Here is a 17,253-nt window from a genome sequence, read left to right as displayed (position 1 = left end):
GCCAAAGGTTTAAGAGATTTGCTTGAAATTGTAGGGAAATAATCCTTCACCTTGTTATTAAACCTTAAAACATATCCTAGACAAAAATATAACACCAGAGTATCACGTTGTCTATCTAACTGGCTGAAAAAGAATAATTAGTCATGGATCTTGTATCTTGATTCCTCTCTTTCGGGAACAATATAAATTACCATATCATCTATAAAAAAAAATATAATATTATAAAATTCTAATATATTAACAAAAAAATATCAATATTTCCATGTTTGCTTCAGTTTAGTGCTAGTAAATGAGTGTAACGAGCTTAAAATCAAGCTTAAAAGCACGTATTTCAAGTACCATATTGAGATAAATTTCAGATGATTACAAAATATTTAAACAACAATGTAATATTCGACATCAAGTTTCCACCTTTTTCGTTGATAATTGAGCCCAACCATTCTGGAGCCAGATAGCCAGGGTTCCTCTCATTGTAGTTATCACTTGGCTTTGATCTCTATCCACAAACTTAAACAACCCAAAATCAGATAATTTTGCATTGAAATCCTCGTCTAGGAGTATGTTTTGTGTTTTAATATCGAGGTGGATGATATTTTGTCTACAATCTTCATGGAGATATGCTAAACCTTTGGCATATCAAGAATAATCTTCCATTGGTCTAGTGATCTGCAAGCACAAAATCCTCTTAGTCTAAGTATTCACTTTTTCATTTCACTATTCATTTTTTCCTTTTGGATAGTGAACATAGTAAAACCTATGGCCCCAATAAGAAGCAAAAAACTTCCAATTGTGGTACCGACAACTGTTGCAACTCTATTTCTGGAGGAAGGAGTTGATCTTACATTATGGACATTTAAAGTATTAGGATGAATTAAATTTTCATCAACTTGTGTCATTGTAAAAAGCTCAGAAGGAAAATTGCAATCCCTACTTGAAGAATTCGAACCTTGGTACTTGAATAGAGTTGCTTTGCATGGGCAACTTCAGACACTCTTCCCTGACCGGATTGACCGGATTGTCTCGGTTGGCTGATCAAAAAACCACCAGATCATATTGATTGAGAAGAATGTCAAAGAGGTAAGATTTACAGCTTCCTTTCCAGAAGAAGCCACAAGAAAAGTTGTGTTCTTCAAGGATGACCCCAATCCTTTCGGTCCTTGAGCCAATATTGCTTATCCCATTGAAGGGAGAGAAGATTCTTTGTTGGTCCATGTGGTTGATAGATTTGATCGATGTAGGAAAATTATGAGGTTTAGAAGCATGGATGAGAAGATGAGAAAGAAGCCAACGAAAAAGCTAAAGATCCAACTTGCCCTCATCACTATTAATGAACACACAAGAGGCTACGAAAACGAACTCGCAATTTAAACATCTAAAGTTAAATAGGGGACGGAGGAGGTTTAATGAAGAAACGACAAGTCACATGGAGTGGTTGAGTTATTTCATGCCTACTCTCCATCTCAATAAATGCTCAATAAATGCTGAATTAATGTTGATCAGAACCATGCATATGGTATTCATCCTCGTTTCCAACATACCCACTAAACATTTTCTTTAGTTCACAAAATATCTTAAGTCAAGTCTTACAAAAAAAAAAAAAAATCTTAAGTCAAGCCTTACAAAAAGTTAGGGATTATAATCGGAATTAAAGTCGATGTAGAGCATGTGTTACTTGACGAGTTTAATTTTTATTTGATTATTATGAAACTTTATACTTTTTTTATTTAATTGCTATTTATATTTTATTTACTCCTTAATTACCTTCTCATAATAACTCTTAATAAAAATAGTTTATGTTTGATCAATGATATATAGATGCAACATAATTAATTCTTGATTCTTGATTGTTCAAAAGATCGATTCTCATCCGTATCTAAAGTCACAAGTTTGAATGTCGATTCAAAAATCAAACGATATTGTTCATCCTCTCTGATTTTCTATCAATTTAAAAATCAAACTCCATTGATGATTCTTCTTTCTTGATTAGACTATCTATTAGGGTTAATACTTAATAGGGTTTAATTTTTTTAATCTTTAATGTGTGAATTTTGATTTTGGAATCAACCAATCAGGTTTAGAGTTTGGATATTGGAAGGATGGATTTTGGTTAGAACGAATTTTCAGTTTTGCAATTATATATTTCCATTTCATTTTTTTTAAGGAGTCAAGCCCTCAAGGTCAATGTTGTTGTTAAGAAATCACTTTGCCAAACAGCTAAAGCAGGTATTTTCAATCTAATCTGTAATCCATTACTATTTAGTTTCAATTTACCTTTTTATTGTCTTGGTAATAGTTATTTTTTATTAAATTATCAATAATCATAAAAAAGGATTAGCTATTTTTTCAATTCAAAAATATTTAGTAAAAGAAATTGATTATGAAATTTTCATTAGAGAATTTGGATCTAAAAAAGCTAGAAAAATCAACTTTATGTCTTAAATATATTCACAAAAATCATATACATAATAAAAAAAAATTAACTCCGCCAATTATAAACTTTTTAGTTTATTATTTCCAGTCCTAAGCCGGAATAAATGAGGAGGATTTATAGCATAAAGTGTAGTAAATGCTATACGGCCACATATTTTTGGTCCGCTTAGAGCCTCTAAAATGGTTAAGCCGCCCCTAAATATATATTTTATACTTTTATTATTATATATATTTACTAAATATTTTATAGGTGTGTAAATTACATTTGTGAAACTTATCCCACATTAGAAGAAAGAAGAAACACACGGTCTTTTATAAAGCTTTATCCTAGCCATAAGGATTGGGTTGGATTTAGTGATTAGACAGTCAAATTGGTTTTCAATTACATGTTCTTCTTATAAATTGTTTTTTTGGAACAATAAAGGAGCATAGCAATTTTTGATAGATTCAAGAACACTCATTGAATTGATTGTTGTATCCTCAAGACATATCCATACCCTGAAAATTTTTGTCTTAGGACAGTGCTTACAGGCCTCAATCTTCTATAAATTTCAAGATTGTTATTTTGTGTGTAACCATCATTCAGCTATGTTTTCTCTAAATTGATTCTTCTATACTATATATAGTTAAATTTCTTTTGTATTATTCTATTGTTTTTCATTGATTGTATACACTTATCATAACAATGTCAAACCTCAAGTTTTACGAGTCATGACGATTTTCAATGTGTGACTTCAATCGATAACTTATTAGTCGTATAAAAGTGAAATCACATAATTAAATATTTAAATAAAATATATCAAGTTTTTAGAAAAATTATATCATCCCAAATAACATAAAGTTAACAAAAACTAAATGGTGATGTGTAGGATCTCAAAAAAGAAAAGAATGTGCCTTGAAAAAAACTTGTGCCTTAACTTGATTGTATAACATCATCGTCATGCAAGTTTTCAAGACAACGTAGTCACGTCTTGCGCCATGACACACATTGTTGAGCCTTTTAGAACGATATGTCATAAAAATATATTATTTTTAATAAATTATATAATAAAAATTTATCAATGATACTAATATTGAGAATTGTTCATATTTATTTTATCATTGGCTTCATTACCAAAATGTGGAATACAATTATTATATACTACCTCCATCACAAATTTATTTTCTATTTTTGACTCTGAATATTTTATTTTTCAATTTTGACATTAAATAATTTGGTTTAGGATATAAAATACTTGATGCAAAATATATGAATGAACTGTGTTTTAAATGTTTTTTCAATGTTATAAGTTTCATCATATATTTATATTGTCTATTTATACTATTGATATAAATTAATTAATATCAGTGCCTAGTTTAAGTTATATAAATTAATTTATGCACATTAACTTAAGGTTTTAAAAACGTTATTTTGCTCCAAATTGTATTTCTCAATTACTACCCTTAATTCAAGCATTCGAACTCTTAGCAAGTATTAATGAATTGTTTATGCAAAATTGGTTTGTACAAGACGCTTTCCATCATATACTTATTATAATTCAAGAAATGACTAATATTATATATATATATATATATATATATATATATATATATATATATATTGTAACATCCTGTTCCGAATCGAATTTTAGTCTATGGATGTGGCTCGGAGATTGGTCATCATAAGGATTGGGGCTTTTGAAAAGGTAAGATCTAGGCCCATTTTGGTGCGGGTTATGTATTAGAAGTGATCCAGGTGTTCGGTTCGTATTTTGGATCCTAGGGGCATTTCGGTAAAGTGTTAGTTCAGGCTTTTGTGAAAAATAGATTTTTGTTCGGAAGGTTTTAAGAAAGTTATGGGTTGATAGAAGTGTAGGGCTTCTCTTTACCTTCCCGTGGATATAAGGATCGTAGGAATCAGATTTATAACGAAGAAGTTATGGCCTATTGAAGTTTCATGGTTTTCAAGGTTAGCCGAGTACACGGTGCGTAACAGTACGAGGGGCGTACCTTGGAGTACGCTGAGCGTACTGACCAGAATGGTCGCGAAGGTTCTTCGGAGTATGCTAGGTTTACAAGAATTACGGTGGGCGTACTTCAGTCAGATCAGAACCCCATTTTTGGGTCTTGGACACTATTTAAGCTCCTTAACTCATAACCTAACCCCAAGATATTCACCCTCCACCCCTCTATACCATAGAAAACGACTCTTAGCCCCCATTTGAGTGATTGTAGAGCTTCAAAGTGATTTTTGGTGTGTTTTGGTTCTAGAGGAGGAATAAGGAACCTTTTGAAGAGTCACTATTTGACTTGGAGCTTTTGGATCCAAGCTTTGTGCACCTAGATTTATCTTTTGGAGGTATACACTCTCAACCTTGACACCTTCTTCATGTAGATCTAGCTAAGTGTTACATTGTTATGGTTTTGGTCCCTATGAGGTGGATCTTGTGAGTAGAAGTTACTCCAGGACCTTTGAGTCTCCTATTTGGTCCTTATTGAGGTTATGGATGTTGGGTTAGTGTCTAAGTCCATAACTATTTTGGTATGTACTTGACCCGATGGTGCATGGTCCTTTTGGGTTGCCTTCACCAAAGCAACTTGATAGGATGAATTATGGAGAGAAAGGATTAAATATGATTTATTAATATATTATGAGAATAATATATTAAAGGAGAAATCATATTGGTTAATTAATATTAGTCAATAATTAATTGGTAATTAGTTTTGTGACTAAAAGAGATTAATTAAACTTAAGGGACTGAAATTGTAATTATAAGATAATTGCAATTTGGGCTATGGATTGCTATATATTGAGGAGTGGACGAATTCTATGGAGAAACCCATAAGGAATCGTCCAAGCCCTTAAGGAAAGGAATCCATGGGTTGCTTATGGCTTAAGCATCCAAATTAGGGTTTCCTTGTTAGATAACCCTAATAGCCTCCTATATATATAGATCCCTTATCACCCAAAAATGTGGCTAAGCATCCTTCTAGGGTTTCACACGTTTTTGGGCAGCCTCCATCCTCTCTCCTCTTCATCCTCTTTCTCTTGGTGTTTGTGAAACATTAGAGGAGTGACATTTGTGACTATAAGCTTTCTAAAGTCAATACAAGGAGGAATTGGGATTGTTATTGCTATATAACAATCAAGGTATGATCCAAACCCTAATTATATGTTATATTGATTATCATATGCTAGATATAGGGTTTATAGTCTTGGATAACTTGCATGTACAATAGAGAAACCTAGATCCAAGCATTAGGGTTTGTATGATCACATAGGATGTTCTTATAGCTAAAACCCATCAGTGGTATCAGAGCCTAGATTGGTTTCTATTGTATTGATGCCTTCTATGTTGAAAAAATTCGTTTTTTGTGGTTCTGCATCATGGACTCGGCGAGTCCCACTGTGGACTCGACGAGTTGCCCCTACTCGGCGAGTCCATGGGGGTACTCGGCGAGTTCGAGCGTCAGATGGAGCTATTTTCGGGATTTCTTGCTGTTTATCTTTGAGATAGTTGCCTTTATCATAATTAGATCAATATAAATCCTATTTTTTGATATATATATATATATATATATATATATATATATATATATATATATATATATATATATGAGTATATTCTTGACCTAATTGAAGATATTTATCAATTACTAAAATATTTGTTTCCTTATGTGATAATTGATTAATTATTTTGATTAAATTGGTGAATTGTTTTGCAAGAAATCATTAAATAAATCAAATATGGATAATTATGTGATTAAATGTTAATTAAGATTATTTGATATTTGATCCTTGTTGTTATGAAAAGTTTCATATTTCCCCCTTTTGGCTTTATAGTTTAAATTTGAACTCAAAAGTTTTGTTGATCTAAAATTTAAATAGTTGAAACTCTAATGTTTTGAAAAGGTTTCAAAACTTGCCCTTAAGTTTTGGAATTTAAATTTTGAATTAATAGTTTAATTTTGGTGTATATTTAAATTCTAAACCCTAATGTTTTGAAACGTTTCAAAACTTTCCCTCAAGTTTTAGAATTTAAAAGTTGATGTTTAATTTAGGAATGTTAAATTCTAAAACCCTAATATTGTTTTGAAAAGTTGAAATCACATCCTTATGGTTTTATTAATTAATTAAGATGTATAATTAAAGGAGGTTTAATAAATCCATAAAAGTTTAGGTTTATAATTTAATTGAATTAAAAGTATAATTGTTAAATTTGACCACCTAGTATTTTAAAAGTGTAAAATACATCTATACTATATATAACATTAAAAGTCTAACATTATATATATGTATGAGTAAAAGTCAGTCTTACCATTAGTAGGCCTCATTCACGAAGCTGGTCTATAAGGGGTGTTTAAGGAAATTGCCTATAAAATGGCGATTGAATGGGTATCCACTCTTACCCACCACACTCTTGACTAGTGGAGGGTCGTTAGCCGAACGGGTAGGATAGGACGAAACCTTCCATCATAAGTATAATGAAGTACAAAAGTAACTAAATGTTTTTCAAATTCCCAATCTTAGTTACTTAGGCAAAAGTGAATTAATGCAATTCCATGAAATTACACTTTGTGCCCTTGCGAAGACGTTAGTGGAGCGTGTGTGGTTTACCGACACACTAAATGGTTCTAAGCAAAGGTAGCAAAGGGTGACTCAATGTTTGTCATAGTTCGGTGGAGCGTGTGTGGTTTACCGGCACATCAAATAGGTGACTGTAACATGTGTGGGCACCATGTAATTTTGCATGGTTATTCACACCCTATTTGTGATCCTCGACATCCCAGTCACAAACAAGAGGGGCATATCGAGATTTAAACATGCCATTGAAATTTTCAATGAATCTCAAAGGATCTAGGAGTTTTCATAGATTTAAAACTTAAATTTCTTTTTCGTTTTTCATGGTGGAAATTAGTGAATCGTCATTCACTTACCTTCAGATATACTGCAACTAGATTACGTGTGACAACTCGAAATTTCCATTATGTACAATCTATATCACTTCAATAGAAGTTATAATGTCACTGTTAATTTTCAGACTTTTTCACATAAGTTTGAGTAATTCAAGGTTTACACTTCAGGAAATATCAGGAGAGTAGGTGCACTAAGGTTTTGTGCAACACTATTATTCCAACACTCTATTATATTAGAGATCATTTCTGGAATAAATATATTTTCTGCCAAAATATTTCAGGACTATAAATAGTTTTCTGAACCAAATTTATTCATTATTCACATTTCCAACTGGAGAAAAGCCATTTTCTCTCTCACGGATCTTCGGGTTTTTATACCAAAACGTGAGTAACTCTTTCTAGTAGTGATTAGAATGCTTATTAGATGCTTATAACATGATTTATATGGCTAAATCATTAGATCTAGGAGTTTACACCCCAAGGTGTTCTTGGGCGGTAAACTCCCGAAACGAAGCCAAAACCGACACTTGTGTTATGATAAGGCCTTAGATGTTTATGTATGCATGTTAGGGACAAGAAAAGAAGCCAAAATCCACCCATGTTTGGGAGTTTACGGCCCTAGATAATCCTAGGCCGTAAACTCCAAAATCTAACACTAAATGGTGATTTAAGGACTCTAGGACTTAAAGGCTTGCATCTAGACTATTTTCCCAAGTAGTGTAAGGTCTTAAACACATCGAAAGACACAAATAAATGTGAGTTTATGGCCCAAGTGTATCTTAGGCCGTAAACTCCATATAAATGGACATAAGGGGTGTCTTCATGACACCTAAAGCCCTAGACCTTTACAAGAAATTGTTCCACTTAAATGAAGGACCAAAACTCACCAAAATCACTTATCAAAGTAAGTTTACGGCCAAGAGAATGCTCTTGGGCCATAAACTCAAAAGAATGGCACCAAAGTGTGCCTAGGGTCCTCATTTGCCTTAAACAATTGTCTAGAACATGTATTTCAAAAGCAAGAGGCTTGAAAACAACAAAAACAACACCCCAAGGGAGTTTACGGCCGTAAACTCCAAGGGGAATGGCCTTGAGGCCGTAAACTCCTATTTGGAGTACTTCTAGACCTTAAACTCTTCCAAGGACTTAGCCACTAAGTTAGAATAATTCTAGAAAGCATTTGGAACTTCAAAACACACCAAACACACATGTTTGGGAGTTTACGACCGTAAACTCAAGAGTTTACAACCGTAAACTCCATGTGTGATGGTTTATGGAGAGTAAAATCTCATATAGGGCACTTTGGAAACCTTAAACACAAATACCCTGTCCCACAATAGCTTAGATGCAATCTGTAAGGCTTAAAACACTTATATAAAGTGTTTATTATGTCTAGGATGTCTTAAACATTATCAATTAGTCATGTGAGTCTAATTGAGTTCATATATGTGTGATTATATGTTCATTAGGATCGTAGTGTGTGCACAAGTCCTCGCTTGACACCTAGGCATCCTATACCGTTCAGTTCATTCCAATCACCAACTACAGGTGAGTTCATACCCCTAATCAATATTTTAAATGATTTTAAATGCTTTAATTGGGGGGGGGGGGAATACAAGTAGAAACAAACATGTTATTTAATCATTGATATGTATTTTATAACTGTGTTTGTCATTTAACATATTTCACATGCTATAAAATGTGATGCATGAAATGGTTTTACATCTTAAAAACACATTGTTACCAAATGTTTTACCTTTGAAATGTTTATTAAAATGACATCAAGTCATTGTTAATTATTGTTCAAAACCCATACGATGTCTTACAAAAACCATTTTTCATTCTTGAACTAAAATATGAATATACACTTATATTCTTATATATGTATTGATGTTATAGCTTACATCTTTCATTTAGTTTCCCACACCCTTGAATAGTAAGAGTGTACAAACCTACATGATCAACCAGTTATATTACAGTAAATTATCATAGGGATAATTTGAAGATATCAAACATTACTTCTATTACAAGGAATCACACAAGAGTCAGTTCATTCATGAGTCTATACTAGTACATTACCTGATACATGAGTACTTACAGATGTTTACCTGATACATGAATATGTTTACATATACTTACCTGTTACATGGACACACATACATGAATACCATACAGGAACACTTTTACATAGGTGCATTATCCTGTATTCACTTACCTGGATACTTGTACTTAGAACTACGAGGATGATTCATTAGTACTTACTGTGTAAATTGTCTTTCCTATCTCGGTTCAATGGGATAGCTAGGCGGGACTTACCATTCCGAACCCCACTGATTAGCACCAGTGGTCGATGACCATCTTCGGAGGTCTAAGGTTACTATTTATATTAGGTAGATCGATTGGGACTAACGCTTCCACCCACCTGCTGCTGCTACAGAGGACAATTGGACAATCTTCGGATGTTCATTAGGTTATACCTTTCGCTTATTGCGATGATTGTGTTACTCCTAGTACCCAGTGATGACACTTACATTAATACTTATTTTGGACAATCTTCGGATGTTCATTAGGTTATACATTTCGCTTAACGCGATGCTGTGTTGGTCCTAGTACCCAGTGACAACACTTACAGTATTACATTTTTCCTGTTTACTTTATTTTGTGATACATTCACATACACGATGAGTTAGACTAAGCACTTTTAGTACTAGTCAACACAAATGAAAAACTATCATTTTACAAACAGAACATTTGGGTCTTGGTAGAAGACTACACTTCATACGTACAGAACATTCGGGTCTTGGTAGAAGACTACATTTCATACTTATAGAAAATAAGGGTTTTTCTAGGGATTTCATACTTACCTCAACATTTTCATTTAAAGGTTTACATGGCCTTCATAACAGATTTTCACAAACAAGGCAATGACACTTATATACTTATGAATTCACCAGCTTTAAAGCTGATACTCGCTTTCAAAATAACTTGTATTCTTAGGTCATCAGTAGACAGGTATGGAGGCCAGGTTTTGAGAAGACGGAGCAGACAAGTCTCGTGTTTTATTTTGATTGTATATTTTTGGTGTCTTACTACAATGAAAGAATACACATGTATTAAAACTTTACTTATAATGCAATGGATGATGTTGTTGCTTGTTTATTATATTACACTGTTGTGATACTGTACATGACGTCCTCCACCCCTGAACGTTTCCGCCGTTCGTGGTTTTGGGGTGTGACAGATTGGTATCAGAGCATTGTTTATAGTGAATATAGTATATCAACCCATAAAAGATATACTAACTATAAATACATTGGGATTAAAACACTCTATCTAAGAGTTTTACTTTTAAATATTAAAATATTTAACAAAGTATACATGCCTGCATTCATACTAAAATCAGTGTCACAACGACAAGAACAAAAGTATTACGATTGTTGGGTATCACAAGTAAGCTTGGGGATATATAGTCAGTCTTGGGAATGGCATAGCCTGATCAACTATGCTGGTCCGAGGAGTGATTAACATATGCCCAAGAATGGTTGTGATGTGGCAACAAGTCTAAAAACTTACCAACACAACCATAAAGAAATACCATATGGGTATTTGGTCTTACTGTAATTATCTTAGTCAGTTCGTCTATTTTAGCTATTCCTTCTGTTGTTGGGCTATGGGGATTTAGTCCATGAGGCACATTCACTAATCATTTATTCTTATCCATGTCGTCATCTTTTAAACGTATAGTTAAAAATGCCGCCACGCAGAAGTACAAGACGTAATCCAAACAACGAAGCACCGATACCACCACCTCCACCACCACCTGTACCTCTTCAACCACCTAATCCTTTCGATGCCACTATGTTCCAGGCAGCTTTCACAGCTGCAGTTGCAGCTGCTGTGTCAGAAATCAACGCGCCTGCCCCTAGTGGATCAGGAACAGGTGCACCACCCTCGAACCACGGCGAAAGCCATGGACACCCTCGGGAGTGCACCTACAAGCACTTCACTAACGCCAAACCCCGCAGCTTCAATGGAATTGGGGGTGTTATGGTGTTGAGACAATGGATTGAGAAGATGGAATCTGTCTTCGAGATCTGCGGATGCCAAGAAGGCAACAAGGTCAAGTTCGCAGCTTGTACCTTCTCTGATCGAGCACTAACATGGTGGAACAGCCATGTTAACTATCTAGCTTTGGTGGTGGCGTATTCCATCGGATGGGAAAAGTTGAAAGACATGCTGATGAAAGAATACTGTCCTCGAGGTGAAATACAAAAACTCGAGCAAGAATTCTGGGGTCTACAAATGGTTGGATCCGACATCACTACCTACACAAATAGGTTTTGTGATTTGGCAAACTTATGCCCTGATATGGTTGCTCTCCAGAGCAAAAAGATCGAGAGATATATCTGGGGACTGTCGCCCCAGATCCAGTCAAGTGTGATCGCTTCCAGGCCTATTACCTTTGATAGTGCCAAGGAATTGGCACAATCTCTTATCGATCACCGGAAACCTCAGAACACAACAACCCCTACACCTGTACCACAAAAGTCCAACCCCGATCTCAACAACAAGAAGGGGTGGAATAAGAGGAAAAGAGGGGCTTTGCAAGGATCCTCCAATAAACAACAACTTGTGGTGATCAATGCTGCCACAGTGGCTCCTGTTGTCCCTGCGAACCCCTTACCAGCAAAAACTTATGCTGGAACTCTTCCGAAGTGCACCAAGTGCAACTTCCACCACCGCGGACCTTGTAGGGTGATGCAATGCACCAACTGCAACCGGAAGGGGCACACCGCCCGTTTCTGCCAGACTCCAACAGCTCAAGCCGCCCAAGCTCCTAACACTGGTATGGGCCAAACTTGTTACGGTTGTGGCGAAGTGGTCCACTACAAGAGGAACTGCCCTAAAGCAGGAATGGCTGGAGGGGTAGGAAGAGTTATGGCCCTAGGCCACGAGGAAGCAGTAGTTGATCCAATGATAGTTACTGGTACGTTCCTCCTCGATAACTCATATGCTTGCATACTTTTCGATAGTGGAGCCGAGAAAAGTTTTGTAAGTCACAAATTTGCACACCTGCTTAAACAAAAACCATGTGCATTAGATAATTCATTCACAGTAGAAATGGCTAACGGGAAAACAGAGAGTACAAACTGCATATACGTAGGTTGTACCTTAACTTTAGATGGCCATACTTTCAAGATAGATCTCATGCCAGTTACCATTAAATGTTTCGATGTTATCATCGGTATGGATTGGTTAAGTCTTATTCGTGCTGACATTATGTGCTTCGAAAAAGCAGTTCGTCTTAACCTTCCTAACAACGAAACTTTAATTATCTACGGCGAAAAACCTAGTACGAGCCTTCGCATCATTTCGTGCATTCAAGCCCGTAAGTGCTTGCGGAAGGAGTACCATGCATTTCCCGCACACGTCGTCGATACCAGTCAAGAACTGAAAGACATTCAGAAAATCCCAAAAGTACGCGACTTTCCCGACATATTCCCAGAAGAACTTCCCGGTTTACCACCACAACGCCAAGTCGAGTTCAGAATCGACTTAGTGCCAGGGGCTACCCCCGTAGCCAAATCCCCGTATCGTCTGGCACCGGCTGAAATGCAGGAACTTTCCAGTCAACTTAACGAACTTCTTAAGAAGGGATTCATTTGACCAAGCTTCTCGCCATGGGGAGCACCGGTCTTGTTCGTCAAGAAGAAAGATGGATCGTTTCACATGTGCATCGACTATAGAGAACTCAACAAACTTACCATTAAAAATCGTTACCCCTTGCCCCGCATTGACGATTTATTTGATCAACTTCAAGGAGCCAACTACTTCTCGAAGATAGATCTGCTATCCGGATACCACCAACTACGAGTGTTAGAGGAGGATGTTCCCAAGACAGCCTTCCGAACTCGTTATTGGCACTACGAGTTTGTAGTGATGCCATTCGGATTAACTAACGCGCCCGCAGTATTCATGGATCTGATGAATAGGGTGTGTCGTCCTTACTTGGATCAGTTCGTCATCGTCTTCATTGATGACGTACTCATCTACTCTCGAAGTAAGGAGGAGCATAGTCAACATCTCCGAAAAATCTTAGAAACATTGCGATCGGAGAAGCTCTACGCGAAGTTCTCAAAGTGCGAATTTTGGATTCGACGAGTCGAATTCTTGGGCCATGTAGTTAGCGAAGAAGGTATACACGTGGACCCTTCCAAAATTAAGGCCATCGAGAACTGGTCAGCACCAAAGACACCTACTGAAATTCGTCAATTTCTAAGTCTAGCTGGCTACTATCGCAGGTTCATTCAGAATTTCTCCAGCATAGCGAAACCCCTTACAACCCTGACCCAGAAAGGCGTGGCCTTCGACTGGGAAGAGAAACAGGAAAGAGCGTTCCAAACGCTCAAACGAGCCTTGTGCACCGCCCGGATACTATCCCTTTCCGAAGGAATAGAAGACTTCATTGTCTATTGTGATGCATCCAATCAAGGACTCGGATGTGTTCTGATGCAACGCGGTAAAGTCATAGCCTATGCCTCGAGGCAGCTAAAGACACATGAGGTTAGCTACACAACCCACGATCTCGAGCTAGGAGCAGTTGTGTTTGCTTTGAAGATCTGGCGACATTACCTATACGGTACAAAAAGCACGATCTTTACAGACCATAAGAGTCTACAGCACATTTTCGACCAGAAAGAGCTCAACATGAGACAACGACGGTGGGTCGAGCTACTTAGTGTTTACGAATGCGAAATTCGTTATCATCCGGGTAAAGCCAAGGTAGTAGCCGACGCCCTAAGTCGGAAAGAATATACTGGTCGTAGAGTCAAATCTTTGACTCTAACCATCCATTCACAGTTGTCCACACAAATAAAGGAGGCTCAGCTCGACACTTTGAAACCTGAAAACGTGGCGGGTGAATCCCTTAGAGGGATGGATAAGAAATTGCAAGTCAAGGGTGGCGGAGCCTTATACCTCATGGATCGGATCTGGACACCGAAACACGGTGGCTTCAGAGACTTGGTCATGACCGAAGCTCACAACACTCGTTATTCCGTCCACCCGGGTTCAGATAAGATGTATCTGGATCTTAAAAAGTTATAGTGGTGGCCTAACATGAAAGCAGATATTGCTACCTTCGTGAGTAAATTCCTTACTTGCGCAAAGGTCAAGGTCGAATACCAGAAACCCTCCGGTCTTCTACAACAACCGGAGATACCAGAATGGAAGTGGGAGCGGATCACTATGGACTTCATAACCAAGTTGCCCAAGACGACGGGTGGACTTGATTCCATATGGGTCATCGTCGATAGACTGACCAAGTCTGCACACTTCCTACCGATCAAAGAAACAGACAAAATGGAGAAACTTACCAGAACTTACATTAGGGAGATTGTAAAGCTGCACGGTGTTCCTTTATCTATCATCTCAGACCAAGATAGTAGATTCACTTTGAGGTTCTGGTAGTCGTTAAAAAGTTCCCTAGGAACTAGGCTGGACATGAGTACAGCCTACCATCCACAGACCGATGGGAAAAGTGAGAGAACTATCCAAACCCTAGAAGATATGTTGCGTGCCTGTGTGATTGACTTTGGAAAAGCTTGGGATATCCATTTACCCCTTGTAGAATTTTCCTACAACAACAGTTACCATACGAGCATAAAGGCAGCTCCATTCGAGGCCCTCTATGGCCGAAAGTGCAGATCCCCTCTGTGCTGGGCTGAAGTGGGTGATACCCAGTTAGCTAAGGGACGAGTTCCCGAAAGCACTCTCACGGGTCCGGAGATCATTCGGGAAACGACAGAGAAGATCGTTCAAATTCGTGAACGATTGAAAGCCTCTAGAGACCGACAGAAAAGCTACGCTGACAAGCGTAGGAAACCATTGGAATTCCAGGTGGGCGACCGAGTCCTACTGAAGGTCTCACCCTGGAAGGGCTTGATACGCTTTGGAAAGCGTGGGAAGCTCAATCCAAGATACATAGGGCCTTTCGAGATTCTCGCAAGAATCGGCCCTGTGGCTTACAAGCTCAATCTACCGAAAGAACTCAGTAACGTACATCCTACCTTCCACGTGTCAAACTTGAAAAAGTGTCTATCCGACGAGACTCTTGTTATTCCACTCGATGAGATTGAGATCGACGAGAGCCTCAACTTCGTGGAGGAACCAGTAGAGATCATGGACCGAGAGGTCAAGCAAACAAAGCAGAGCCGTATCTCAATAGAGAAAGTGCGTTGGAACGCAAAGCGTGGACCGGAATTCACTTGGGAACGTGAGGATCAGATGAAACTGAAATACCCTCACCTTTTTGCTTAGTTATTTGTAATTTCTTACTTGCTTAAATTCTAATTTCGGGACGAAATTCCTTCTAATGGGGGGATGATGTGACAACCCGAAATTTCCATTATGTACAATCTATATCACTTCAATAGAAGTTATAGTGTCACTGTTAATTTTCAGACTTTTTCACATAAGTTTGAGTAATTCAAGGTTTACACTTCAGGAAATATCAGGAGAGTGGGTGCACTAGGGTTTTGTGCAACACTATTATTCCAACACTCTATTATATTAGAGATCATTTCTGGAATAAAAATATTTTCTGCCAAAATATTTCAGGACTATAAATAGTTTTCTGAACCAAATTTATTCATTACACATTTCCAAATGGAGAAAAGCCATTTTCTCTCTCACGGATCTTTGGGTTTTTATACCAAAACGTGAGTAACTCTTTCTAGTAGTGATTAGAATGCTTATTAGATGCTTATAACATGATTTATATGGCTAAATCATTAGATCTAGGAGTTTACACCCCAAGGTGTTCTTGGGCGGTAAACTCCCGAAACGAAGCCAAAACCGACACTTGTGTTATGATAAGGCCTTAGATGTTTATGTATGCATGTTAGGGACAAGAAAAGAAGCCAAAATCCACCCATGTTTGGGAGTTTACGGCCCTAGATAATCCTAGGCCGTAAACTCCAAAATCTAACACTAAATGGTGATTTAAGGACTCTAGGACTTAAAGGCTTGCATCTAGACTATTTTCCCAAGTAGTGTAAGGTCTTAAACACATCGAAAGACACAAATAAATGTGAGTTTACGGCCCAAGTGTATCTTAGGCCGTAAACTCCATATAAATGGACATAAGGGGTGTTCCACTTAAATGAAGGACCAAAACTCACCAAAATCACTTATCAAAGTGAGTTTACGGCCAAGAGAATGCTCTTGGGCCGTAAACTCAAAAGAATGGCACCAAAGTGTGCCTAGGGTCCTCATTTGCCTTAAACAATTATCTAGAACATGTCCTTCAAAAGCAAGAGGCTTGAAAACAACAAAAACAACACCCCAAGGGAGTTTACGGCCGTAAACTCCAAGGGGAATGGCCTTGAGGCCATAAACTCCTATTTGGAGTACTTCTACACCATAAACCCTTCCAAGGACTTAGCCACTAAGTTAGAATAATTCTAGAAAGCATTTGGGACTTCAAAACACACCAAATACACATGTTTGGGAGTTTACGGCCGTAAACTCAAGAGTTTACAACCGTAAACTCCATGTGTGATGGTTTATGGAGAGTAAACTCTCATATAGGGTCCTTTGGAAACCCTAAACACAAATACCCTGTCCCACAATAGCTTAGATGCAATCTGTAAGGCTTAAAACACTTATATAAAGTGTTTATGTCTAGGATGTCTTAAACATTATCAATTAGTCATGTGACTCTAATTGAGTGCATATATGTGTGATTATATGTTCATTAGGATCGTAGTGTGTGCACAATTCCTCGCTTGACACCTAGGCATCCTATACCGTTTAGTTCATTCCAATCACCAACTACAGGTGAGTTCATACCCCAATCAATATTTTAAATGATTTTAAATGCTTTAAGGGGGGGGGGGAATACAAGTAGAAACAAACATGTTATTT

At 37.1% G+C, this 17,253-nt stretch overlaps 1 long non-coding RNA gene across 1 annotated transcript; it reads right to left on the bottom strand.

The window, feature by feature from the left end:
• Window positions 1–202: 202 nt before the first annotated feature.
• On the bottom strand, window positions 203–1,438 carry LOC145098901 (uncharacterized). Its single transcript, XR_013704590.1, has 2 exons — window positions 947–1,438; window positions 203–666 (listed from the first exon to the last, which is right to left on the bottom strand). It is a non-coding gene; the product is annotated as an uncharacterized LOC145098901 (long non-coding RNA).
• Between the last annotated feature and the right edge of the window lie 15,815 nt (window positions 1,439–17,253).

Source organism: Lactuca serriola, chromosome 1, assembly GCF_051521515.1.
Source record: "Lactuca serriola cultivar US96UC23 chromosome 1, Lser_US96UC23_V15, whole genome shotgun sequence".
Lineage (NCBI taxonomy): Eukaryota > Viridiplantae > Streptophyta > Magnoliopsida > Asterales > Asteraceae > Lactuca > Lactuca serriola.
This window is presented reverse-complemented; position numbering and strand designations above follow the sequence as displayed.